The sequence below is a fragment of the Meleagris gallopavo genome, chromosome 12, assembly GCF_000146605.3.
Source record: "Meleagris gallopavo isolate NT-WF06-2002-E0010 breed Aviagen turkey brand Nicholas breeding stock chromosome 12, Turkey_5.1, whole genome shotgun sequence".
Lineage (NCBI taxonomy): Eukaryota > Metazoa > Chordata > Aves > Galliformes > Phasianidae > Meleagris > Meleagris gallopavo.
Window position 1 is genome coordinate 15,597,112 of NC_015022.2, and position 25,643 is coordinate 15,622,754.

Consider the following 25,643-nt stretch of genomic DNA (forward strand, 5'->3'; position numbering starts at 1 on the left):
GTGGCCATTTAAATGTTTTGGACCTTTTCCGCAATTCTGTCCCAACAGAGATTCGACCTGCTTTCACTCTCGCTGCTCTCAGGGGGCGTCACGACCGAGTGAGGCACGCTGCATATGGTCAGCCAATCAGAGGGCTCCAGCGCCACCACGTGACCAGTCTCGAGGTTTTATTTTCCCACTCCTAGGGCTCGTGCTGGGGAGTGCGGCGGCCATTTTGTGCCACGTGGTTGATAGGGAGGAGGGGAAAGAAGGAGGGAGCAGTGTGAGGCCTGAGGCTTCCCGAGTAGTAACGCTGTAATGCTGCTGTGTGCGTACGGGAGCAAGGGAATACGCTCATCAGAGACAGAAGGAGTTGGGACACCCTGGGAAGCAGCAAACCAGAGCGTCAAGCAGGTAGGAGGCAAAACCATGATGAGTGTGGAGGTGGAGTTGAGTTCTTCGCCCAAGGAAATGGGGCTGGAGGTTTTCCCCTCCAAGGGGGAAGGCGTATCTGGTCAGGGCGTGCTGCTGCCGTCAGCCCTTTGGCAAGGAAATGCTTCTGTGGGGCTGCTTCCAGCCCATGTTTCTGCCTCGTTCTAAAGGATCTAGATAATGTTTTGAGGACTAGTGTTTCTGGTCATAAGGTGGATGCTTCTGCTTCTTATTGCTCTGTCGTTTGATTTGCCCCTGCTGTGAGCTGAGTGGGAGAATGGTGACACAAAAATGCTCTGTCCTACAGAAACAGTGGCCTGATGGGTTGGATTACTCTGCTGTGGGCTGAGTAACAGCAGAGTTTCTGAAATGTGCTGTTAGAAGGGTCTAAAGCAAATGCTGTTGTTGGCATGAACAGAGGGAAAAACGTCGTTTGTTAGTATGTAACTGTAATGTTCAGGTGCAGATGTTTTGTTTCTTGTCACTGATGATGAACTGTAGATAAGTACGAGTACTCATTTCTTAATATTCATTATTTTCACAGTCAGGTGTAAGGTCTAAAATAACATGCTGCTCCAGCTGTTTGCTGTGTGGTGCTTTCTGGCATCCTATGTACTGAGGTTGTGATGTTATGTTAGCAGAACGTGAAATTGTTCTTCTGCAATAGGATTTTTCAGTTCAGTTGAAATGGATTGTGAATTTAAGTAAAGGCCTTGTTATTCCTTTCGTTATGCCTTACATATCTCCGAGTTTTGCATAATTTAAACTACACTGTGAAATGAATCAGCAGTCTTATTTCAATCATCAAAAAACAAGTTTGTTTTTATTTTTTTTCTTGCAGTCTTGGGGTTCTTTTAAGTTGCACATGTGTAATGGGTGGTGATAGAATACAGAGCTCCTGAGGAGAGAAACTTCTATTGTTTTGAGTCCAGTTACTGGTGTCAGTGTATTTTAAGATAGCAGAGTAACTCACAACTCTATTAGGATGCCCATGTGGCTGTATCTTCCAAAATGAGCAGTGAAATGAAAATAAATGTACTGAGAGACCTACCTGTTCAAAGTCCAACCATGTCAGCTGTGACTGTTCCCTAAATGTCCATAAATGTGCATCTTGGTATTTGCCCAGTTCAGTCGTGGGTATGTTGAAGCCAGTATACTAGTGATGTAGAACCTAAGGTTTGTGTCATGCTAGCCAGAATGGTAGAAGTTGCTGTTGTCTTCATTGTCTGCTGTGCTAAATTGTTCAGAGCTGGTGGGAAGAATCTTCCTCTGCAATTTTCTCTTCGATTTTCTGTTGGCAGGGCACAGGAAAGCTGATTAGCTGAGTGGGTGGGTAAGCTGAGGAAGAGGCTTGCACCTTTCCTTCCCTCTAGTACAAATACCTTTGCTAAAACAAATGATTCATACTGAGTGATTCCTGGGGAAAAAAAAAATGAAATGCTGTAGAAGACGAGTTAATCATTGCACACCCTGCAAGGAGCAGAAGGCCATTCCAAAGTAATTGAAGTTATCTTCATTATTCTTACTTTCAATTACATTTCAAAATCAAATAAAAAGTTGCCTTTTAGACACTTTCATGATCTAAATCCCAGTTCTGTAATTTTTACTTGATGCTTAGTTAGGCAAAACTTCTGCTTGATTTTAATGTTCCATATATTTTGGAAGAAACTTACTGAAAGAAAGAAACTAAAAAAAGTCTTGGTCTTTGAAATAGCAGAATCTTAATCAGTCCCCACAAACACATGAGTAGATCTTGCAAGTCACCTGTCTGTTATTTAAATCTATATTCAAGCAACTGCTTTTCAGGTGCCACCTTGACACCAATTAAGCACACAGCTGTGCATCTGCTCATGGGCGTGACTGGACTAGATTAGTGAAGTGTTGTAGCTTGGCCATCTCTGTTACTGCAGAGTAAGCAGAATGATTCTTAATAATTATTTAACAGTTAATGAAGGGAATTAGTGGATGTATCTGAACTATGTAAAGCAGGTGCGGAATCTAGTTGCTTACTAGCCCTTGAGGGGGTAGTTGGCTGAATGTTTTGAGAACTAGTAAGCTAATGTTAGCTTATGCTGAAGCATATAGAGATATTCTGCAAAGTTCTTGGATCTGGGATGCAGTAAGGGTTTCTATAAACTGGATTGCTTTTGACCACAAATGTACCTGCAGATGTCTCAGAACCTGTATGTCTGTGCCACGTATCAGTGCTTTAGTCCTTGGAAATGCCTCATTCCTTGAAGAAAGGAAAGGAACTTAAAAAATAATAATAATAATTCAATATTATTCAATGGAATTCATCCCACGGGACAGGAATTCCCATACAGGTCAGGAAAAAAATACTGTCTCCTTTTCTGAATATCACTTTTCATACGGTAAATCCCTCAGAGTCTTTATTGTGGAATGAATAATAGATTAATCATTCCTCTGTGTGCAATGCTGAGGTTCTCTAATGTCACTGATTATTCTATATTGAATAAATAGTGTTGCTAGGTTGATATGTTTAAGGCAAATGAGATGCTTATTGGTATCCAAGAAGCTAGTTAACAAGATCCATTTTCCTCCATTGACTTCTACTCATGTATTAATGAGGTTCAAAAATGTCTTTTCTGTGTGTATCAGATAAACGTGCCTTTGTTATTCCCAATAAGCACACAAATATTTGCTCCATTTATATTTGTATTAATGTGTCACTGAAGCTAAATTTTCAGAAAGGGTATAAATACCATATCCATTAAGCCACTTAAAGGGTGAGTTCTGCAAAACTCTGCTGCAGTTGTTGCCATGGCAAATATCCATATTTAGGGAATTGTGTGGTATCAAATCTAGCTTAAAGGACCAAAAGAAGGAAATGGTCTTCTCCCCTGACAACTGTCACCTACCTATATATGCTTAAAAAATTTTAATGGCTGAACGAGCAGTGTATTGAATGGTAATTTAGGAGTGTGACGTGTGAAAACGCATTACTTCTCAGGAAACACTCTAAGGGAGGAAGAGAGCAGTGAAAGACAAGAGTTGAACACAGCCCAGTAAGTGGTGGGCATTAGTGTCAAGATTTTTCTGGGCAGTGATGTGGTGACTTGCTTAAAACAGTTCTAAATGTAGCGATGAAAATGCCACCAGGCTTTCAAGCAGAAGTTGGGAGAAGTTAAAGTAAGGAAGAAACTGACTGAGAAAGCTTGGAGGCTTTCTTTGGTGTTGTATGAAGAGCCAGGCTGGAATGGCACAATTTGTGTTGCCTTGTAATGGGCAAGCATCTCTAAATCAAATTAATTCTTAATTTTTTTGTTTTCCTTCTACAAAGATACTGTCGAGCATGAGTGAGCTAACTAAGATGTGAACTGGGATTGTTTTTGCCCTGCAGTATTTTGAAAACAAATAAAAAGAAAATAGTGGATGTGATTTTGAAATTGATGCATCTGAATGTTGGCTTTGCTTGAACATTTTGTGTGGTTAGATGAACTGAATGAAAGAAAACCAATAAACGTGCCTTAAAAATAACCTAACCAGGTCTAGTATCAAATCCTGACCGACTTCATGCCTGTTTTGAACCATGGGCATCCTGGGGCTGAATGGAGAATGAGTTACATGTGGATGCTGGGACAAGGGAGTAGTGATTAATATATAGAAAGCCAAGAAGCTTACTCCTTTTCTTCACCTGCCCGGAGCAAATTTCCTGGAAACATCTGCAAATGCAGTATAACGAGAAAGCAGAGCCGGGCCCATACTGTGCAGGAAGTCCCAGCCTTGGTCTGCAGCGCTGGATACAATAATATCAGGATGGCGGCTGAACGAAGGGCATCTCTGTGTATAAATCCAGATCCCTTTTTCTTTTGCTGGTGAAGGGAAAAAGGGAGACCAGGGAGCAGGTTGAAGAACACCTGGGAGCCATATGGAATTTACTGATATTTAATTAAAATCTTGTAGCTCGGTTTCAAACATTGCAATAACTTAGTAAGGAGTAAAACTTTACTGGATTCGGTGTAGTAAAGCCTGTGAATATTTGCACATTGCCTACAAATGGCAATTGTCTTCTAATGCGAGCTGGAAGAATTGTTGTTTCTTTGTGGCCCTGATCCAAATCCACAAAATCAGCAGGGGAGCCTCTGGCCTCCAGATCAGGTCTGCAGCTTGGTTGGTATCTCAGACCTTCTTGGGTGTTTTGAAAATGCATGGGACCAAAAATGTCTTTCTTTCTCCAGACATTGGAATGCTAGCAAGGAGTCGAGGTCAGACTCCTCCAACTGATACTTTTGTTTACACTTCGCATGTAAGAATGGGGTTGATTTCCAGGTATAACTGATACAGCCAGATTCCTATGTACCCTGATTGGGGGATTCCAGATGGTGGAAGTATCCTGAGAAGAAATTCACCATCAGCGTGAGCAGAAGTCTGGTAAAATGTCAGTACTCAGGGATTCAGATTCCTGATAGAGCAATCAGCTTCAGTTCATTGCTTTTCCAAGCAAAGGGTGACTTGTTTGGAACAGAGACTTTCCAGAAGTAGACCAGATACTCAAGCTTTTCTTGTGTTTGCCAGAAGGGATCCTGTGCCGTGCTGCATGGTCCTGATACAAAGACAGAACATGACTAAATGTACCTACTAAAATAAGGTTTTAAACTACATTCCAAACAGATGTTTATGTAGCATGAAAGTTCTAGAAATAGTAATTTTCACTTTTCTTCATCTAATGTTGTGTCAGAAATGTGTGGCAGAAAAAAGCAAGGGAGATGCATCCTCTCTTCTTTGATTTCTATATCAGGCAATTAAAATTAATTGTTGTCTTGTCATAAAGTTAGGTTTGGTGACATTATTTTGGCTTGTTTGTCATCAAAACTCTGAAAATAAATGATTGTGAACCACAGTGGCATCTGTGGTCTTTTTGGCTTTTCTTGTGGATAAAGTATTTCTTGTTCCGTGGTCTGGGATGTTCATATGCTGGAAGACTTCTGAGTTGACATGTATTTAAAAAAACAAAACAAAACAAAACCCAACAACTAAGCTGGAATACTGATACAGACTTGCTTCAAAATTTCTTGTCTTCTGAAGCTTATGAGCCAATGCTATGACCTGTTGAGCCAAATGCAGTCTGCATTTTGCCTATAAACTGCTTCTCAGTAAGTGACCAGATCTTAGACATGAACCTTCCATAACTTTCAGAAAGTTGGCAATGGTGTATTACATGAGCTTGTTCCAAGTTACAGTGCAGTATCAAGATTATAAATATGGCAGCGCGGTCCTAGAATATATATAGTATGTTCTGTGATGGCTGGCAGTCTTGCAGGTGCTTAAAAGAAATCAGTGCCTAATGAAAACCAAGTCTATAGAGTGCTTCACTTCATTCTCCTGTCCTAGAAGGTATGCGTTTCACAGAGGTATGTAAGCGTATAGAAGGATAATTACACAAAAAAGCCAAAAGTGATGGTGTGTTCATTGCAGGCATGAAGGGGAGAAAACTCCTGGGTCTTTGATTTTATTTTATTTTTTAATCTTTATGCAGTTACATAAGTTTACTTCAAAGAAAAGCAGAGTATGTAGCAGTAGTTTGAGATTTAGTGATGGAGATCAGCAGCTCAGTAGTTTGAAGAATAGTTAGAAGGACGCTCATGGAAAGGTTATTCTGCAGATGAAGTGGTAGCTGCTTATTTTGTTATGATTTCTTGAACACCTAGAGCAGGAAAGCAAAGGTACCTTATATCCCTGATTTGATTCCTCAGAAGTACGTAAGATAAATTGCATCTAATGACTGGCTTTGGAAAAGAGTAAAGCAGGACTGCCACCAGTGTCTCTGAAATACACTTGGAGACTTTTTGTCTGAGACTTAACATCCGAGTAGTCCACAGAGTAGCTGGTCAGAATGGCACAAATGAATGTAAGGGGAGGGCAAGGATGACTAATTGAAAACTGGGAGCACTTTGCAAACTCTATTACATGAAATGTGAGAAGTGTAACACGGCAGAAACAAGGCAACGGCTGGTGTAAGCAGTTAATTGTGTTGTACAGCGGCGTGTTAGAGCAGCATACTTTGTTAGAATCTGATCTACTGCCATTTCCATCGTCCTCGTTCCTTGATGACTTGGGTTACAGAGATGACCATTTGGGTGAGAGTGTCCCCAGGGAGCCAGCTTGCATTAACCTGGACATCTCCTCTGTTTGATGTGCCTTTATCACACTGCAGTGGCTCTAGTTATTTTTTTTTACTAATGCACAGCAGTGATTTGTTAAAAGAGAATTTATTTAATTCAGGATGAATATAGGCTTTTACGTTAAAAGCCCCAGCTAGTTTTTACCTGTAAATGAGGAAGGCTTATTTGTCTGCTAACATCAGTGTCAGCTGTAGGCCAGAAGAGCTGTTTTCCGTAAATATCTTTTAGAGTTCACTTATTATTAAGGGGAAAAGGGGAATGGGCGAGCAGTCTTCTTAGCAAAGTTACTGAAACAGTCAGGTAATGGTTCTGCAGCACTGGGCTGCTTTAATGCTCTTGTTACTGTTCCAGCAGGAGCTGCAATCACGTACAAAACCCAATATTGATGCAGTTTGCTGTGTCTGTATTCCCCTCTTAGCTATTGTGTCAAATGTCTGCTTGCTGAAGTTCAGGAAATACCAGCTTTCATTCTAGTACAGCCCTAAACTTTTCTCCATTTCATGTCTGTGCTCACTTTGAAAGCAGTTGGTATTGTTTGGGGGTGAGAGGTCCTCCTGAATTTCTGAATTGCAAAAACTCAGCTTCAAGAACTAATTGTGAAGCTTTGCAGTTGTTGAAAACTACATGAGTTCCTACTTTCCTTCATTTCTCTTTCTAAGCACGGAGGGTCAGGAAAACCAGTATCTGTCTGCTTGCAGTGCAGGCATTAATAATTAAACATGCAGAATGTTTTGGTACTCTGGGAGCATGTTCCAAAACAACCAGCTTTGTGTGTAAGAAATAGAAGTATGGTAGGACGTTTTGTCTTGGAGTTGGAATACAGGACCGTGTGTGAATGTTTGTATGGGTGAAATGGATGATTTGAGGCTCTTTGAATTTGAATGCAATAAATTAACAAGTAGTCTTGCTGGGGTAGGTTATGGAGCTTCCAAGACCAACAGTTCCTTCAAGACCCCTAGGAATAATTGTGAATCGGGGCCAGATGGTGTAACCCTTAGCCCAGAGTGAGAAGTGAGCTTTCTAGTTGTGGATTTGCAGATATCTCACAACTGTGTTACCACAGATCTACACTTAAGTCAATTGAACAATTCTATGCTTTTTCTGCTCTTTTGCTGGATGCTGTCTGTAGTCATAGCTGTCTGCATGTGTAAGTGTAACAGTAAGCTTGGGTCAAGGCCACCATCCCTGTTCCAGGGGAAATAGAGATAACTGAATAACCCAGTAGTGATAGGTTCATTGTTCTGTATTGATGTACCTGTGCTCCTGATGGCATCCGTCAGATGGAGCAAGTGACCTGCCTGAGGTCTCAGTTGTGTGGATTTTGATATGCTTTACAAACACGTTCCTTCACAAATAAGTCCTGCATAAACTGTTTTGATGTACCTGTAGCACATATGAACTGAGCAGGAAAGACTGGTTGTGCGTTGGCTCGATGAGGGCAGCAAAAAGTTGAAGCCTACGTAATGTGCAGTGGCACACTTAGCTCCTGCCATGGAAGTGCTGCAGCTCATGGTGCTTGTGGGAGATTTGTGGGAGAGGGAGTAGGCTTTTCATTAATCTCTCAGTTCAGTTCCCAAGTGCATAATTAGAAAACAATTTCACATGATGAAATAATTGAGAAGAAATAATTGAGAATTGACTTTTCTGACAGGTGGAAAGTTCAGTATTGAATTATCAGTATTATTTTGTACACAGTACTGGATTGCTCAGATTTCAGGCACTTCTGCCTGCCTGTTGGCTTCTTCAAGTGGAGCAAGGAATCTTGTTGGCCTGTGAAGAGCTATGGCCTTGTCTCGCAGGAAGGTGCATGCATAAAACAGTGACTAACAACGAAACACCAGAAAAATGTTCAGGGAGGTACAAAACCAGTAGGTGGTTCTTCTACTTGCCTGTGGACCAAAGTCATGCTTAAGAGCAATGTGGCACTTCTTGCTGTGTGGCCATCTTGCCTGGACCTTGTAGAAGTTGTACACAATGCAGTAATGAGTGCTGAAACCAGCCATAGTGAGGTTCCAATGAGGAATAAAGTATATGCTTTCCCTACGTGGTTTTTCAAAAATGAATTATGCTATTAAGTGCCAAGAAGAAAATTAGCTATGAGCTTTTAAATTCAAAATGATCCCCTTTTTAATTGTAAAACAGTGGCACTTAACTGCTATTGATCCAACAGAGACACATTAGGGAACAGGGTCACCATAACTGTTAATATTCACTGCTTAGTGAAAGAGCATCAAAGGACATTTTAATGTCACAGACTTTCTTAGGGAGTTTTTAAAGAAAGCTTAAATCGGCCAGCCTATGAATGAAAAGGACATGAGGTAGACAAATGTAGAAACAAATGTGATAGCAATTTTCTGCTAATCAAATCATAACTCAGAATTGATTTTTAGGCAAAAGCTTATGTCATATAGATTTCCAAGGCGTACCGACATTTACAGATCTAGAGTATGTATTTTTTTGTAGACTGGGACTTGATCAAAGGTGGTTGTCAGAGAGGGAAGGTTTGGTTAGTGCTGGTGCACATGCTGTCAGCAAGTTCTTGGCTGCTGTCTTAGTCCTAACATGGGAAGTACCATTAAGCAGGGAAGTCCTTCTTCAAAGGCATACATGTTTTTCTGTGGATACTGTGGTGAACAGTCTTGCTCTGAAAATCTCTTGATGTACCCACCCAAAAAGTGAAGCCTTGCTTCCCTATGTCAGCTTAGAAATGCTTGTAGCTTTGACATTAGCTGTGGCAGTGGAAAGGCAGTCTGTTTCCAGATGCCAAGGGCACATTTTAGGTAGTCATCATTCTTGGAAACAAAATGTTTCATTGAAATTGTAAAATTTTCATTATTTTCTGAGTGGGAATCTATCCTTGAGCTTTTTCAAAGTATAAACTAATGTGATGCTAGCAGAACTAACTCAAGTATCTTCAGTTATCATCTGATGGTATACAAACCAGATTTTGAGTAGTATTCCAGAAATGTTTCTGCTAATTGCAAGTGCTCTGATGAAGAACTTGGAGGAATTTCCTATTAAGTCACGGAAGTTTTACTTCCGTGTTCAAGTTGTCATTTTATTTCTTCACCCAGTTTTTATAAGAATTACGAAATGAGTATTGTAACTTTTGACGAGAGTGTACTGAGCAAGATGCTACCCTTTGTGAATGGGAGAAATGGTGGCTGCTGCTTCAGGTGCGGGATATGCAATGTTTCCTTGGATTGCAAACTCCTCAGAGCACTGGGTGGGGTATCACCCTGTCTTTTTGTAGCCCCTTGCACAACGTACTGGCTTTCCTAATGTAGGCTTAAATTTATCTATGCAGTTCGTAGTTAAGGGGAGAGAAGAATCTTAAAAAGAATAATTTACCCTTATTTGAAAGTTGCTGCTTCAAAAATTAAACTTCCCTAAATGCAGCAACTGACTCGGAGCTGAAAAAGGATCGGATATGATTAGGGAGGTTTCTTCCATTTAAAATAAAATAAAGCGAGGGTAATTGCCATGCAAGAGAAGCAGCGTTCTGCCTTTCAGGGGCAGCTTGGAGAAATCTTTTATCCATGAAGATCTTATACAGGAATTTTAAATGAGAGGATGCCTTTATCCTATAGGGTGGAATTTGATAACTAGGCTCCGTACCTCTTTCACTTGGGGTGATTAGGTCTCTTTCACTCTTGGGATCTGTGCAGTGTATGGTTTGTGAAGGAACTGATAGTTCTTGTCTCTGTTGTGAAGACAGTGTGGTTGTAGGAGCCCTCTTGGGACTCTTATAATGATCAGTACAGAAAACTCAAGTCTATCCTGGAGCGAGAAAGTGCATCGTTTAATGAAAACGTTGTCTGTTATTAATAGAGTGATGGTAGAACTGAGGAAGAAGCGGGCCTGGGGGGCCTGTGGGTCTTCGGCTAAGTGTTTTTACTCTGCTTCTTTTTCTTTTTTTTTTTTTCCTTCCCAACCCCTGGAAAAGAGCAGTTACAGTAACCTCGAGGAAGAGATACAATCAAGAGACAGCCTAGAGCAAGAAAAGGTCTCTGTTGTTTTTCAGTGAGGTCATTTGTAGTTCACAAAGCAAGGTCAGAGGGTTGAGACTGCTGCAGGCTCTACACACAGTCACTATCACTAAAAGTTAAATTTTCATTTTTTTCATACGTGTCTTGCTGTATTTTGTTGGGGACTGTGTAGGTCTCTTATTGCAGAGCATCTTATCAACTATATGCTCCGTAACAAGCAAATGTGTTTGCCTGACTTCTGTTAATCATACTCTGTGAAATCAATTAGTAATCACACAGGAATGGGTGCGCATGGGACATTAACCTATAAACTAGCAGAAGGACAGAATGAGATTACAACTGCTTATTCAGTGAGCTTGCTGGATAATAACTAACCCAAGTGTCAGCCTCTTTCTTTTTTAGTCTGCGTTTATTTTTTCTTGCTAACATCCAGTGGAAAAGAGAGATTTTGTTGAACCAATGGATAGGAGAGCAGTTTCCTGTATGACTGGTTGTTATTATAAGAGATATTTAAATTATTCAGAAGGCATACCTGTCCTTGCATATGGGGCATGGTGGAGTAGATCTGCTTAGCTGAAATCAAGATAGGAGCAAGCAAGACTTGGATTTGTTTGCAGAGATACAGGGAGAAAATATGTCTCAGTCTATATGCATATATACACATCCACAGCATTTGTGAATGTAGTAGTTTTATTGAGAAAAAACTTCTCTGCACGTTTAGATGAATGTGATTCCCAATCTACAAGGTTTGTTAGTCCTATGCCAACCCTCTATATGTGATACAAAACAAGTAATCCACAGCTTAATTTGTAGCTGAACTTGTGGATGATAAATCTGCTTTGAAATAGTTTTTTTTCCTGAGTGGTGTCAATATGAAAGGTGTTGGTGACCAAGGCGGAATTAAAAAAATTACTTAAGTTTCTGTGTAACTCTAATTAGATGCTGACACCTCTATAACAATCAGCACCCTGCAAGGTTAAGCACCAAGAAAGCATTTACTTGATTTTGTTGTTGTTGTTGTTTGTTTTCTTTGCTGAAGAGAATGGCATTATGTATATGTGCTTAAAATCAGGCATGTGTTTAAATATTGTACTGGGCTGGTATTTGGTGGACCTCAGCTTTGTAGGGCTGGACTCTGAGACGTTTCCAGTGTGTGTGACTCATTCTCATTTCAAAGGGACTCTTCAAGGAGTTAGGTACCACTCTGCAGGAGTCAAGATGTTAGAAACTGGCCCACAATTTGATAAATCATTTTGAACAGATGTTTACTATTAAACTGTATCTAGCACACTGCAAATACTGGAAATACATTGGACCACAAAATATGTGAATGATATTTATGTAATGCCAGATTGCACACACATGTTGGTGAGTACTTACCCACTGGGAAGTTTCCCTGAACTTACTCAGATGAGCAAGGGCTTGCAAGAGAGGGGTTGCACAATTAAGCCCTCAATAAATTGATTTATAAGCAAACCACCCTGAGAATGCTCCAGGGGGGTCTGCAACAATATCATATATTTTCTTCCACAAATTATAATTAAAAACACTCTTAGAGCTCTTCTAAATAATAAAATAAAATGGAAGCCTAACATAAAAAACAATGATTCTTAAGGATAGGAGAAAAACAGTTTGAAATAAATAGATAATTTGGAATAAAACAACTTGACAGGAATGATGGATTATTATTTACAATCCCTCTGTCTCTCTGTTGGGTGGAGTTATGGCTTTATAGATGAAACGATCTGAGCTGCTGGGATTGTAGGTATTCTTGCGTGCCATCATGTCCTTAGCAGTCAGGGTCAGGGTGCTCTGCTCCAGACTGAAGAATGGCCATACAAGTTGTGAAGAGCTGGAGCAGAACCCTGCTGAGCAGGAGTCACTCTTGTGAATTATCATTTCCTCATAGAAGCTGTGGAGCTTACTTCAAAAGGAAAGGCTGAAATTGTCGTCTCTCTGGAGCAGGCCTCATCCTTTTCCTCATTGTTTTGAATAATACTTAGAACGCAGTAGTGCTTTAATGTGAAATGCAGATAAATATAATAATTTACCAAGAAACATACTTGAATGCTATGTGATTGTAACTTGTTTCAGTAAAAGATTGGAGGATAATTATCTTAATAAAGTACCTAAAAGAATAACCTCAAATTTTAAATATTCATTGCAAATGATTCTATAAGACTGACAGACAAATCCTATAGACTCTTAACATATATGCTCCTTCATGCATGCACACACAAGATGTAGATTAATAATTCATAATCTGTTTTACTCAGGCAAGAAGCTTCAGGCACAGGCAGGAAATGCCCTCAGGATGGGTTTCTCATGAAGAGTTGCAGATGCTCAAAGCTTTAAGAAGCATTTCTTAAATATCTGCCATCAAGTCTGTTTGAGAATTGAGCATTTTGAGCCACTGTCCACTAAAGCTCAGTGCAGAAATACTGGAGTTTGTGTAATGCATACTTCTCTCTCTATAGAAAGAAATATTGAAAGCTTTTGTGCTTTCTGTTGCAGAGGGTTGCATTTAGGTGAGAATATATGCGTGGCTAGGGTTAGGCTTAGAATAATGTAACACATGGCCTCTGATTGACTGCAGAGTTGTAATCCAGGTGTTGTGCTAACTGTTTTAATTGTGTGGTGTGGTGCATATGCCCGGGGCTCAAATTGGAGAGGGAATTGGAAGGAAAACAGTGATCTTCTAGCTGAAAAATGTAATTAGTTTCATAAATATAGTAGTAGACAAAGGAAGGGGAAGAAACAAGATCCCTTTGTTAAATGTTTACTAGGGTACCCTTGCAGGTGCTTGCATGTGCTGAGTATTTAATGTCAGTGCTATAAGACAACTGGTCAAATCCATATATCCCCAAATGCCCTCCTTTAAAAGGACAGATATACTTATTTCCCATGTTCTTCCCCAGGAAAAAAGTTGCACTGTTCCACCTTTCTGAAGTTACACAAAGGAAAGTAATGTGCAATTTCATGAGCAGGGTGTCCGGCTCCCATAGAAAATGCATGAGACATTCCTTCTTCTGAAGAAACACTTCTCAGTGACAAATTAGAGTAAAAAACCAGTCTGAATGATCCAGATTTTCCTCTATAATTTGTGTTGCTCCATTCTTAGAACCCTGTTTCTTGCCAGGATTGGTATACATTAGATATATATACATTATATATCACAGAATCACAGAAACACCGAGGTTGGAAAAGACCTACAAGATCATCCAGTCCAACCATACCTATATATATATATATTTAAATGTGTGATAGAACTTAATTTTCAGAGGTTATCCTACAGGCTAAGAAGGAAAGTTCTTCTGCTGAGTTTCGTCATGCTTCTTTCCAAAATATTCCTTGTACTTCACATGTCTCTTGGACAAGGCAGACACAGTGAATTCTCTGGGTAGTTTTACACAAGAGTATCTTTAGCTCTTACTGGCTTTACTTTGGCTGTTGCTTCACATTTGCATTTTCTACAGGCTTCAAGACTATAGCATTCAAATTCTAGTTCTGTTCTTGTGCTTACCTCTGATAATCTCTTTCTGATTCCTTTGTCAGGCTGGTTGAAGTGATTTTTGTTTTTTTCCAGCATAGCTACCTCACCAGAGACTATAGAATCAGATTGACATTAACATATACTTTGTGTTATCAACTTGTTTGAACTGCAGAATGTACTCCAAAAAGATTTTGTATCTAAATACTAGACCCAATTTTTTAAACAACTTCAACTGTTGAGTTCAGTGTGTGCTGTTAATTTATTTCTAGTATTTTTTGTTCTGGCTGCTGCTTGTACTGATTCAGAAAATCACAGAAATCTTCAGTGCTAAGCGAAGGCTAAACACATGTCAGACTACGAGACCTGATGATCAGCAAGTCATTTCCTCATTTGAGATGAATCCCAGGTGAAGTGCTGTATCAGGATATTGATAGGGTCTGAGTGAAGTAGCCTCTGTTCTGGGTATTCAGTGGTGGATCAGCAGTTGTGTTGATGCTAATCAGATCATCAGTTACAGCTGTGAAAGAAAACATAGTTCACAATCTTTTTCACATACTCTTGAAAAAATAAAATTCTCCCTTTTGATTCTTGGAAAACACCTGCGCTTAGTGTTGAAACAAAATTACTGCAGAATATCTGTAAAGCCCAACCACTGAAAGAACGATGCATAGAATATAGGAAATAGTTGGACAGCGAATGACCAGCAGCCTTTGGAAGAATTTGCAAACTGTGACTCTTCTTACAGCCTTCTTGATAATAAAATGAGTGGCTTAGCCTGCCAGCCAAGCAATCTGAAGGAGGGGGAAAAAAAAAAGCAAATTTGTATCCAAAGAAAAGACCACATTGCAGATGCCTTGACAGAAGACACAGCTTACATCTGCCTTTAGGATCCAGAAGCTGTGGAATGTCTGAAAGGGAGGGATATGTTTTGGCAACGTTACCTGATCCATGTGTCAGGGGAAGCATTAACACCATACTTCCATCCCTCACAGACATAGATTGATGGAAGCAACATTCTTGTAAACAAATCACAAGGGGCCACCTTGCTCTCCTCTTGCTGCTTCTCACCAGGCATATCCCACAGAGCTGCATGTCTTCAGCTGTGTTAGAAGCCAGGCAAGGCAGAGCCAGTGCACTGACACCATAGGCAGCCAAAACTGTCGTGTTGATAGTGCTGTTTTTCTTCAGTGTACTGGAGTATATGGGTCGTCTTTGTTATCACAAACATGTGCTGTGGAGAGAGCTCTTCAGACAGGAGAAGGGGGGAGGGAAGGGGAAGAACTGAGGGAACCAGAGAGTATTACTAGAAATTAACTCATGTTTGAGGAAAGAAAGGAAAACATCTATAGAAATAATGCATACACGAGCATGCATGCCTTTCATATGCTCTTTGTGATTTCTTTTACTCTTTTAATTACCAGCACAATTGCTGTCTTGCTTCTCTTTCTTTAGATGAGCCACCAGTGAAGCTGTAATTTGATATAATGTAATACAGACTTTTGCACTTATGTAACATCTTTCATCCCACCCATCATAAAGCAGCATATCAATAAAAATTGATTTTCGAACTGGGAAAGATATCGCATTATTATTTCATAGTGGCACCCAAACTTTCCAAGTCTGTATGAAGGAATGGTGCTGTCTTCATAAAGCAAAATGCAAGGAACAGAGAAGGGGCAGGATGCAAGCAGAGGACAGCCTTGCCACTGGTGCTTCATCTTGAGTATCCAGGCAGAATCTCTTCTTCCACTGGAAGGTGAAATTGGTTTTAAACTTTTCATTCCACACGAGCAGGCTGATGCACTGCTAAAATTGTGAGGAAGTACAGGTGGAGTCGGAGAGCCTGCTTTGGGTTAACAAAGTGTGTAGATGTAACGCAATTCACAATTCTAATCTCCCACTTTGGGGGGTTTTCCTCCTACAGAATAACATCACTTACATGCCTGGATCTGAAAAGTGAGGAATTGGAGGCTGGGTTTGGGAGTAGGAACATGGTTACTTTAAAGCAAGCAGTAGTGCTATTTGTCTCAAGTGGAAGAGATTTCTTAAAACAGTTTGGAACGTACTGCTGCTTAGACGCTGCAGGACCAAGTGCAAGTGATCCTGCTTTCTACTGTGGAGCAGTGCAGAGAGCAGCTGAAAAAGAAACAGGATAGCATCAGTGCTAACACCGTGCTTGCAGCACATTACCTGTTAGTGAACGTTGCAGCTTCTTTCAGGATAAATATGGGTAACAGCAAAGTGATGTGCAGGAACAATTTGGTGTGCTCATGCTATACGCCAGTGGAGTCTTAAACTGTTGACAGTAATGTATGTTAGCAAGTAGCCTGGTAGGGCTGGGTCTGTCGAAACAGTGGAGGCCTTGCATCCACCCCCACATTTTGAGGGGCTGCTTTTGGCCTTGTTCTTTCTAGTCCCATTAGCAGCTGTAGTGCAGTGGGTGCATTATGGCGCACGTCTTCTGCTTAATATGCAGCCAAAAGAAAACCAGTTTGCACAGCACAAAACCCCACAACTTAAGCCAAAGCACAGTAAGTGGGATTAATCCGAAGCACGCTACTAAAACCAACTGAAATGTGAATGTATATGCACTTGGCATCAGTTAGAGGTCTTTCAGCACTGCATCCAAGGCGGTGTGGCATATGCAGTTTAGTGGGTTGCTTGCCTGCTCCCTCAGTAACTCTTGAATCTCCTGGTAAATTTCAACTATGTTTGATGTTAGAGCTGAGATCTCAGGTGCTTTGGGCCTGTGGGTTTGGAAAACACCAGTGGACATGTAGGAAAAAAAGCTCAAGTCAGTGAGTTTTCTGAAGGTGAAGGCTGTGTTGTGAGTTCAGCTATTTTGAAAGAGACCACGGGGAACTCATGGGGTTCATGTAAATATCCCAGCAACAGGAGGAAGTCTGATTAAGGCTCCACCTTATTAGACACAGTGTAACCCAAACATGAGACAAAATATCACAAGCTTCATAGGGTCCATTCCTCCCCGAACAAGTTGCTTTCTTATATTGCAGTCTGTTTCTGTGGTTATGAGGTGTAAGTTTTCCATGTCCTCCCACTTGCGTGCTGGCTTTTACAATGCTGAGAAGAGCTGTGCTGTTTTGCAAAACTTCACTGAGAGTAACAAAGTTTGGAGCCAGGAAATACAGGCCTGGCAGGGAGCAACCAGCACTTATCTATCTGCCCTGTGCTTAAGCCAGGAGGATGCACCTCAAGGGACCTACAGAAAGCAGTAGGTCCAGTTTTCATCTATAGCCTTAGCTTCAGCACTGCGTTCACTGCAGTGTAAAAATACCCCAGGATCTTAGCGTACGCTCTGCTATTTATAATCCTTGTGTGATGCCAGACTTGTGCGTATATCAGTATGACACTTCCAGAAAGCAGTGCTGCTATTTTAGCAGCCCTCTAATGAACAGCGTGGGCGAAGCCACCTAGACAAGCTGATTGAGAAAAGTGTTGCTGAGGGGGGGCTGTGGTGTTCTGCTGAGGAGGAAAAAAAAAAAAAGCAAAAACAACACACCACACAACTTTTTTTTTTTCTTACACTGTTGCCATTAAGAATAATCTTAAATGGCCCCTTTCTTCCTGGCAGTCCCCCTTCCCACTCTCACGTGCACCCTCCCCCAGATGTCTTGATTAGTGGCTCTGTGTATGCTGGTCAGATTCTGGGATTAATGATGGCTAATTTGTCTGAGGTTGGTACAGCCTAGCCAGCAGGCTCTCTACCACCAGCTTTTGCTGCCATATGGGTAGAAGCAGCTGTTTCAATTACTTTCTGTGCCCAGATGTGTCAGACGAGACACCAGTGCTCTGCGGGGTACGTTCAGCCGCTCGGCAGCTAATTACTTCAATCGTGTGTCGAAGCATGGTGCTGTATACTGTAAAAGGGGGTTTTGAAAACAGCCGAGTGCCAGCTGTCATTATGCCTCACATTGATGTGAGCCTGGTAGTCTGTGACAAGATTTTAACTTCAACTTTCTGGGGATCTTAATACATACAGTGTATGTGGCTAATGATGGGACTTGTATCTGCTTTGCATGTGTCTATTTGTGTTCATACGTACTTTTGTTGTAATTAAATGTGTACTATCTAACAGAAGCTAAGGAATATATGCTGTGTACTGTCCACATATACAGAATGCTCTCAGCTGGTGTGAACCAGCTCTGTTAACATCAGCAATTCCAGACCCTCACACCAACTGAGCGATTCCTTAGGCTGTATATGTAAAACCTGATTTGTATTGTGTGTTTTTGCTGTTGTTTCTTCTTCTCACAAGCTGAGTATGATTGACTTTGGAGTCATTATATATTACTTAATGCAGTTCCACTGACATAAGTGTGACAGAGGAATCAGGTCTATGAAATGTCTATCAGTGTGGCAGTATCATTTTAGAACTTAGTTGCCACACTCAACTGCTTTGCTTTGGTCCTCTGTTTTTTATTCAGCATCCTTTCAGTGTCAGCACCTATGTGCTTTGGCATTCGTTGTTCTGGGTGGTGACTTTGGGCTAAGTTCTTTCATAGCAGGCATTTATTTGCACTTAGCAACCTACTGGGGCCATCCAGCGTGCCTGCCTGCAAGGCAAAACATTAACTGTTACACCTCAGTGGGATACTGGTATGCCAGTAGACCTGTGTCACTAGAATGACCTGGTACACACAGTTCCTAAGAATATTTTCCTGATACTGAATTTGGAGTCATTTTTATAGGATATCTTTAGTAGAGAGCTATCAGGGGACAGTTCCAAAATACTCTTCCTTCAGCAGGAATGATGGCTTTCAAAGTTCCTTCCTTCTTCTGTCAGTGGCTGCTGATTCCCAGCCTTGTACGTGTGCCTCCTCTTAGGTACATCAGCAAAATCACAGAGCTAGTTCTCAGCTGGACTGGAGAACCTGCTTTCCTTAGGAGAGTTACTTTCCTCACAGTGTTTAGGGGGCTGATGTGTTGTTTGTTTTTTTTTGTTTTTTTGAAGCAACAAAGGGATGTGGGAAGGAATTTGCTAACCGGGGAACTATCTTAGCCCAAGGTGTGATGCAGTTTTACAGATTGGTTCTTGATTCCGAGTGCTTGTTTGCATGGTTTTGTACTGGTATGGGAAAGAGAACCAGCCCAGCCAAAACCGTGACTAGGATTTGGTGCCATTTTAATTTCCCAGACCTGCTTAATAGGATCAGACCAACATGATCAAAGATGGCTCAATAAAATTCAGCAGTGAAATCAGATGGCGTACTAGAAGTATTTGCAGGATGAATGAGGCCAAGAAGTGGGATTAGACAAACAGGGACTCAAGAAGAGCAAATGGAAGCTTCTCCTGGTATGCTACCATTGTTATGTTGTTTAACATTGTACCATTTTCCCTTAACACCCTTAAACACAAACTACACATACTCTGTTGGTTTAAATTCATATTTTCATTTATTAAAGTAGAATTCCCTGAATAATGTAAATTAAAATGTAAATTCAAATCAAGCCTCTGTCCTCTCCCAGGTGAGAGCCTCATAAAAAGGTTAATGGTGCAGTGAGTAACGCCAGGAAGGTGTTGCGGTCATCTGTGACGTGATCAATGAATCCAACTGATATTCGAATTAGTGGAACTGGTTGATGGGATGAGAGTGGGGAGGGAGAAAGAATGAGGAAAGAATCTGTTATAAATACACTTCTTACACAAATTACTACGAGCAAGTCTGAAAACAAGTGCAGAGCAAAGCATTTAATGCAATGCCTTTGGCATTTTGGGCAAATACTCTGTAATTTGGGGTAGTTACTAACATTATCATCATCATCATAATACATGTATTTAGGAAAAATAAACATTTGTTTTGTGCTAATTCTATGGTAATCAGGGTGATTGTACTGTACTTAGCTACTGTTTGTTACCATGGTTATTTCTAGTGGTTCTTGGTTATTAATGTCCTCGAAGATTCAACAATCTTCAGTAGTATTTCAGCTCACTTTCCTCCAACAGGCATAAGTAACTGGGGTTTCTCATTCTAATGATCTGTCGCAGGGTTTTATAAATAAAAATAGATTTGCTTCTTGTCAGACAAGCACTAGACACTGACTTCTTACTTACACAAAGGTTGCTTTGCTTCAGTCTAGCAGTGTAAAGGGCCTGGAGTTGAGTGTCATCTATCCTCACCAGTAGGCTTTATTTATATTGCCAGATGGGTGCAGAGAAGCCTTCCTGTAAAGAGAGTCAGTCGTGCCCATGTGTTTTCTCCAGTCTATAATCTTATAAAGACGGGCAGTGTTGCAACATGCTTGCGAGTGAAATAACGGTTGTCACAAAGAACAACATAGAGACACATTTGTTTAATGTATTCCAGAAGCTATTTTTAGTCTTTCAAATGAATTTTAAAAATCAGAACAGTGTAGTGGCATATACCTTCTCCCTCTTAGCATGATGGGCATATTCTGGGGGAAATTAAGAATCAGGTTTTGTACACAGGAATAAGTTACTGCTGCTGCTGGATGATAACGGTATGTGTGTGCAGTCTTAGTCCACAAGAGTAACCTGGGCTGATGCAGCACAGCACCATGACTGGCTGTCGTGTTTGGGCTCTGCCTTCTAATCCTATTTTCTTGCTCACTTCCGTGTAACTTCCTGCTTTGTTCCATAGCTCCTGTGCTGATGAAATGTAAGGAGCAATTAACAACTACTTTAATAGACACGGTAAGCAATGCTTGTGTACAAATAGCTTATTTGAACTGCTTACCATAACTTTTTATGCAAATTCAGATGAGAAAAAAACAGTCGCATGTTAAAATGCATTAATCCAAAGTGTTCTTTTTTTTTAAAGAATTTGTCTATACCAGAAAAAATTTGTAGTTTATATTCTTCTGGAACTTTCTGTACAGCATTACACATTGCAGTGTCCTGAGATTGTTATGTGCTGTAAGAAAGAGTGATAAAATCCCAGATACTTCCAGACACGATGAAAAACTCTTTCAGCAGAGCACCTTTGTACAGATTTATTCCTGATGTGATGTGTGTGGTATCTGGAAGATAAATGCACCCTTTTTTCATTGATTTCATTCTGTAAGATTGTCTAACATAAAAATCAGGTGAAAATATATTCAGTAGGTTCACTGCAGGTATCTGTGTGTATATGATAGGCAGGCTGAGACCTGAACCAGATCAAGTTTGGATCTGAAATAGGGGCTGTCCAAAGCTATCATTCTGGTTCCAGTGTCAGAGCAGAAAAATGATGGGAACAGGAGGGAGGGGGATGATGGTGAAACCTTTCTGCTCTTTTACCCACTACGTGCAACTACACAAAAGGTAAGAGGAGAGTAATTACACTTTTTTTTTTTTCTCTCCATCAAGAGGTCTGACTCCAGTGTCTATATATTCATGCCTACCTGATGCTGCATGTACTTTGTAGGTATTAAGTTGTGGTCAGGACTGTCAAGATTGTCTCTAGATTTAGGTATTCACATAGATCCTAATTCTCCTGTCGTCACCTGACTGTCAGTCTGTTGAAAATGGTAGGCTGCAGTAATGGCAATAAAATCAACTAGTAAGTCAGAAGGGAATCAAGCCTGTTATTGGAATGGCAGAGTTTTCGGATATGGAGAAGAACTGCCCATCTCTCTTCATGGATGGACTCTGGTTATTGTATACAGGATTGCTTTCTGATACAGCAGGTATTGTTTTACTGAATCAGAATTGAACAAATGGGTTGTCATCCACTGAAGTGGAAGTCAGAAGTACAAATGAATTGCATATATGTGACAGTTTTGAAGTCTAATAACCAGACAAAAGAGTGGAAAGCTTCCCAGAAGTATTACTTGGGGAGAAGTCAAGAATTATCTAATGTGGTTAAATAGGTTAAAAGGATATCCACATCTTGGGTTTTGATAAATGTGGGATTGACAAGTTGAATGAGGAAGATGTAGCCCTAAGCAGAAGCTTGTATTTAGGGTGAGTTGTCAACTGAGGGAAGAGCAGGCTCGAAGCTGAGCCGTATGATTTAATCAAGGAATCTGACAGGCTCACTGAAAATTTCTTAGAAAAGACACTGGAGATAAGAGACAGCATCAGTAGATTTGATTCTCTTACTTGCTCCAAGAAACACGATTTTTAACAAAATGGAAGTGGAGACCACATTCATACTTCATCTGTTCTTATGGGCAGGGGTAGAGGACGAAAATACTGAGATACATGAGGGAAAAATTATGCCCAGGAAGAATTTCACCAAGTTATTGAAAAACCTAAATAAAGAGATGGGTCTTCTCTCTGTGGACTTTGTAGCACGAATGAGATTATATGAGTTTGGATATGGATTGCTAATGTGAGTTGAGCTATAAAATGAAGCAGGTGATGTCAAACCATGACAGAAACCAGATAGGCCCAGTTGGATTTCAGCATAATTTGTTTTGTGTTCATTGAAGTCTCATAGCTAGATTTATGGAGACTAAATGGCATGGGAAAGCTTGCACAATGACTCGAGAGTTAATTCAGGATTAGAATGTTTCACGGCTTCATTCGCGTGCCTCTCTGGTGCATAACGTGCTTGTATTCTACTAAAGGAATTCTGATAAAGGCCTTCATGAAAATATATGTCATATTTGAGGTTTAAAGAGTTAATGTGAAGGTTTCTTTTGGTTTATAGTAATGTGTAAAAGAAAAAATACTATCCTATGCAATATTAAATTATGAATTAATGACCTTTAGAGTCCTGCCAGCTCCTCAGAAATCATCTGCATAATGCACAACAGTTGAGGAAAAACCCAGCCCTTGGAATCATCCTAAAGGAAAGGAAAGAATAGGGTAGGTGAGTGCGTTACTGCAGCCTTTCTGATCAGAGAGAGGGGAATATGCGCATTCTTAGGTTACACATAAAAATAACATTAGTTTTTCTTCTACGCTTTAATGATTGAGAAGGGAGGCTCACTGGTATCTAAAAACTTCAGAGCTGGCTGATAACTCACAGAGCTCTTTGAATACACCACTACTCCAAGAACAAGACAGGAACCGTCAAGATAATTGTCTGATACAAATTCTTTGTTAGAGTAATAGATTTTGTACTGTCACGATTCTGAATTATAGCCATATGAATGATGAAACATGTAAATGGTAATTCATCATTAACTGTGTATAAGAAACCAAATTATTCTTTTCAGTTCTGTTCTTGTATCTTAGACATGATGCATTACGTTATGCTGTAATTTATGGACACAGTGTGAATCAGCCAAAAAGTTTTATTCTCTTCCAGCGTGTATAGTTTAATATTTAAGCGTCTCTTCCCTCACTCATTCAGTTTTTCTTTAATTGTAATTTATTTCCTCAGGGAAAATTACACATAGTGGCTTTCATCCAGAAAAATGGGGAGCAGCTTAATACGGCAGTTTTGGATTTGTCTAGAAGTTTTGATGCCAATAGCCTGTGTAATTTTGAGGAAATCATTCACTCTTTCTGTGCATGCTGTAAGGGGGGACAGTGATGTGCAACTGTGCCTTAACAGCATCACTTAATACTTTAGAGGCCTAAGCATGGGGCTTTTTACCCTCTTCAGTCAATAATTTGCTTTATTGAGATAGGAAGATTTGAAGCACAGAAGAATGCTGCTGAATGAAATCCCCTTTTTGGGTGTTAAAACAATATTTTCTGTTTTAAAAATAACATCAGGTTTTCTAACTTTGCAAATCTCAGTTTCACTGCTCCGTGGCGTTTGTTTATTTCCTATTACAAAGGCCTTTCAGTCCACTCAGAGGTGATGCTGGTGGGACCCTGCAGCTGAGACAGTTCAGATCAGTAGCTGCTGTTTTGGGTATTCAAAATTCTGAGTTCATCAGAAGAAGAAAAGCCAGGGAAAGGTATTCAGAGTAATGGAATATTGCTGTAAAAGTCATTGTGTAATTTGACTTGGTTTATTGACAGTATTCGTTGCGGCATATCCTGTACCAGCTGTAGCACACACCCTGTTGGTCAAATAGATGGCAAAGATTCTGCTTATTTCAGTCAAAGTGGTAAGAGCAGACTAAATTAACATCAGAATAAAGACGCCATGTTATGGTATAATGCCAAATGAGGGGCAGATTTAGTAGTAATGCTCAAGAAACAAGCCGTTTTAATTGACTTTCCTGGAAAAAGATGTCTGGTTTCAGAAGAGCTCCCCCCAGCTTGATGTCCATTTCCAATGTGTTGTTCTTTTTTCTCTTACTACATCTGTAAAACATAGAAGTACTGTATTGTTTTATCTCCCAGGGAAGATATCCTTTCTTCTAGATGTAACCCTATCTGTAAATGACTTCAGAGTTCAGATTCCTGTAGGTGTAGTGGATATATGGCAATCTGGGCTGTAATTTACAATAACCCATTTTCTGATACCACTTCCATGACTTAACACTGAAAGCATGTTGCTGGAGAGCTGCTCTGTACTGCCATAGTGAGGGAGACTTACTGTGTCATGGTAAATTTTTTATTATTTATCCTGTTGTGGTAATTTCATCTGCTGCCACAGACGTTTGCTCAGTTTGTGTTGCTGCCTGGACACGTTTTCTGATATCCCTCCTGGAATAGGCAGATGTTCCTAATGGACAAAAAATTCAGTGCTTGCAGCCTACATTGGCTAGCTTTAATATCCTTACATACTGAATAATCTCAGCTCTCATAGCCGGGTTCAAATCCTGAGCACAAAATATTGATGAAATTGAGCAGAACTAGGGGGGATGAAAACACTTAAATGGTGAACTTCATACGATTGGTTAAGACTGTTGTCTGTATCTCTCTTGATTTCTTACTGATTTTGGAGTGGTGCTGTTGCTTCTTTTCACAGAAAATATATCATAGTAATTTGTAGAATTTGGTTGTCCTATCATGGAGTGCATCTATAATCTCCATTAGAGTTGCCTGCAAAACCAGTGAACGCTTTCCAAGGAGGAGGAGTAAAGCTGTGCAAAGCGACAGTTTTGGAAATGCTGACCCTGCAGCTTTCTCACTGAGGAGAATGTTTGAGGCATTTATGATCTCGAGTCTTGGAAATGCGAGAACAGTGTAATGGGAGGACCCTGTGAAGTTGCATTTTTTTCCTTTTCTCTGTTTATTCCACTTCTACGCATCTACCGTACAGCAGATATTTTTGTGAATACAAATATTAGAATACAATTTTAAAAGCGTATTTTACACATGGCATTTCAATATTGCTTATAAAGCATGTAACATGAAGAGGCCTCTGTTCTAGCAGTACAAGGTCCCCATAGGTAAATTGAAAAGATATGTCTTTTCAGGGTTTTGACAGACTACAAATGAATTACCATGAATGAAAGAAATGCTGGGGGTGGAAGCTGGAGGGTAGGGGACTATTTTCACTTCAGGGACATCTTCAGTTCAAGCCTGTGGCTGATACTTAGCTTCATTTCAGTGTTCATCATCACTAATCCTTAGTACAAATGAATATCTGCACTTTTAAACAATCAAAGGTTAAAGACGACCCCAGCCGTTCATGTGATCTCATTATACTATGCTGATTGCAGTACATCAGAGATATTTATAACCTTACTTCATAAAGTTGGTTCCCAGTAAATGAGTTCCCTTTTCAAAGGTTAAATATTTATGTCCTTATTTTCAGTCTGAAACAGTTTTGAATGTGCACTAACTAATGA

General features: G+C 40.2%; 1 long non-coding RNA gene across 1 annotated transcript in view; it reads left to right on the forward strand.

The window, feature by feature from the left end:
• The first annotated feature begins 212 nt into the window (after positions 1-212).
• The window catches only part of LOC116217103, an 89,937-nt gene continuing 64,506 nt past the window's right edge, over positions 213-25,643 (forward strand). Inside the window, exon 1 of the long non-coding RNA XR_004161093.1 lies at positions 213-393. This is a non-coding gene — a long non-coding RNA (uncharacterized LOC116217103). The remainder of the gene's footprint in view (positions 394-25,643) is intronic.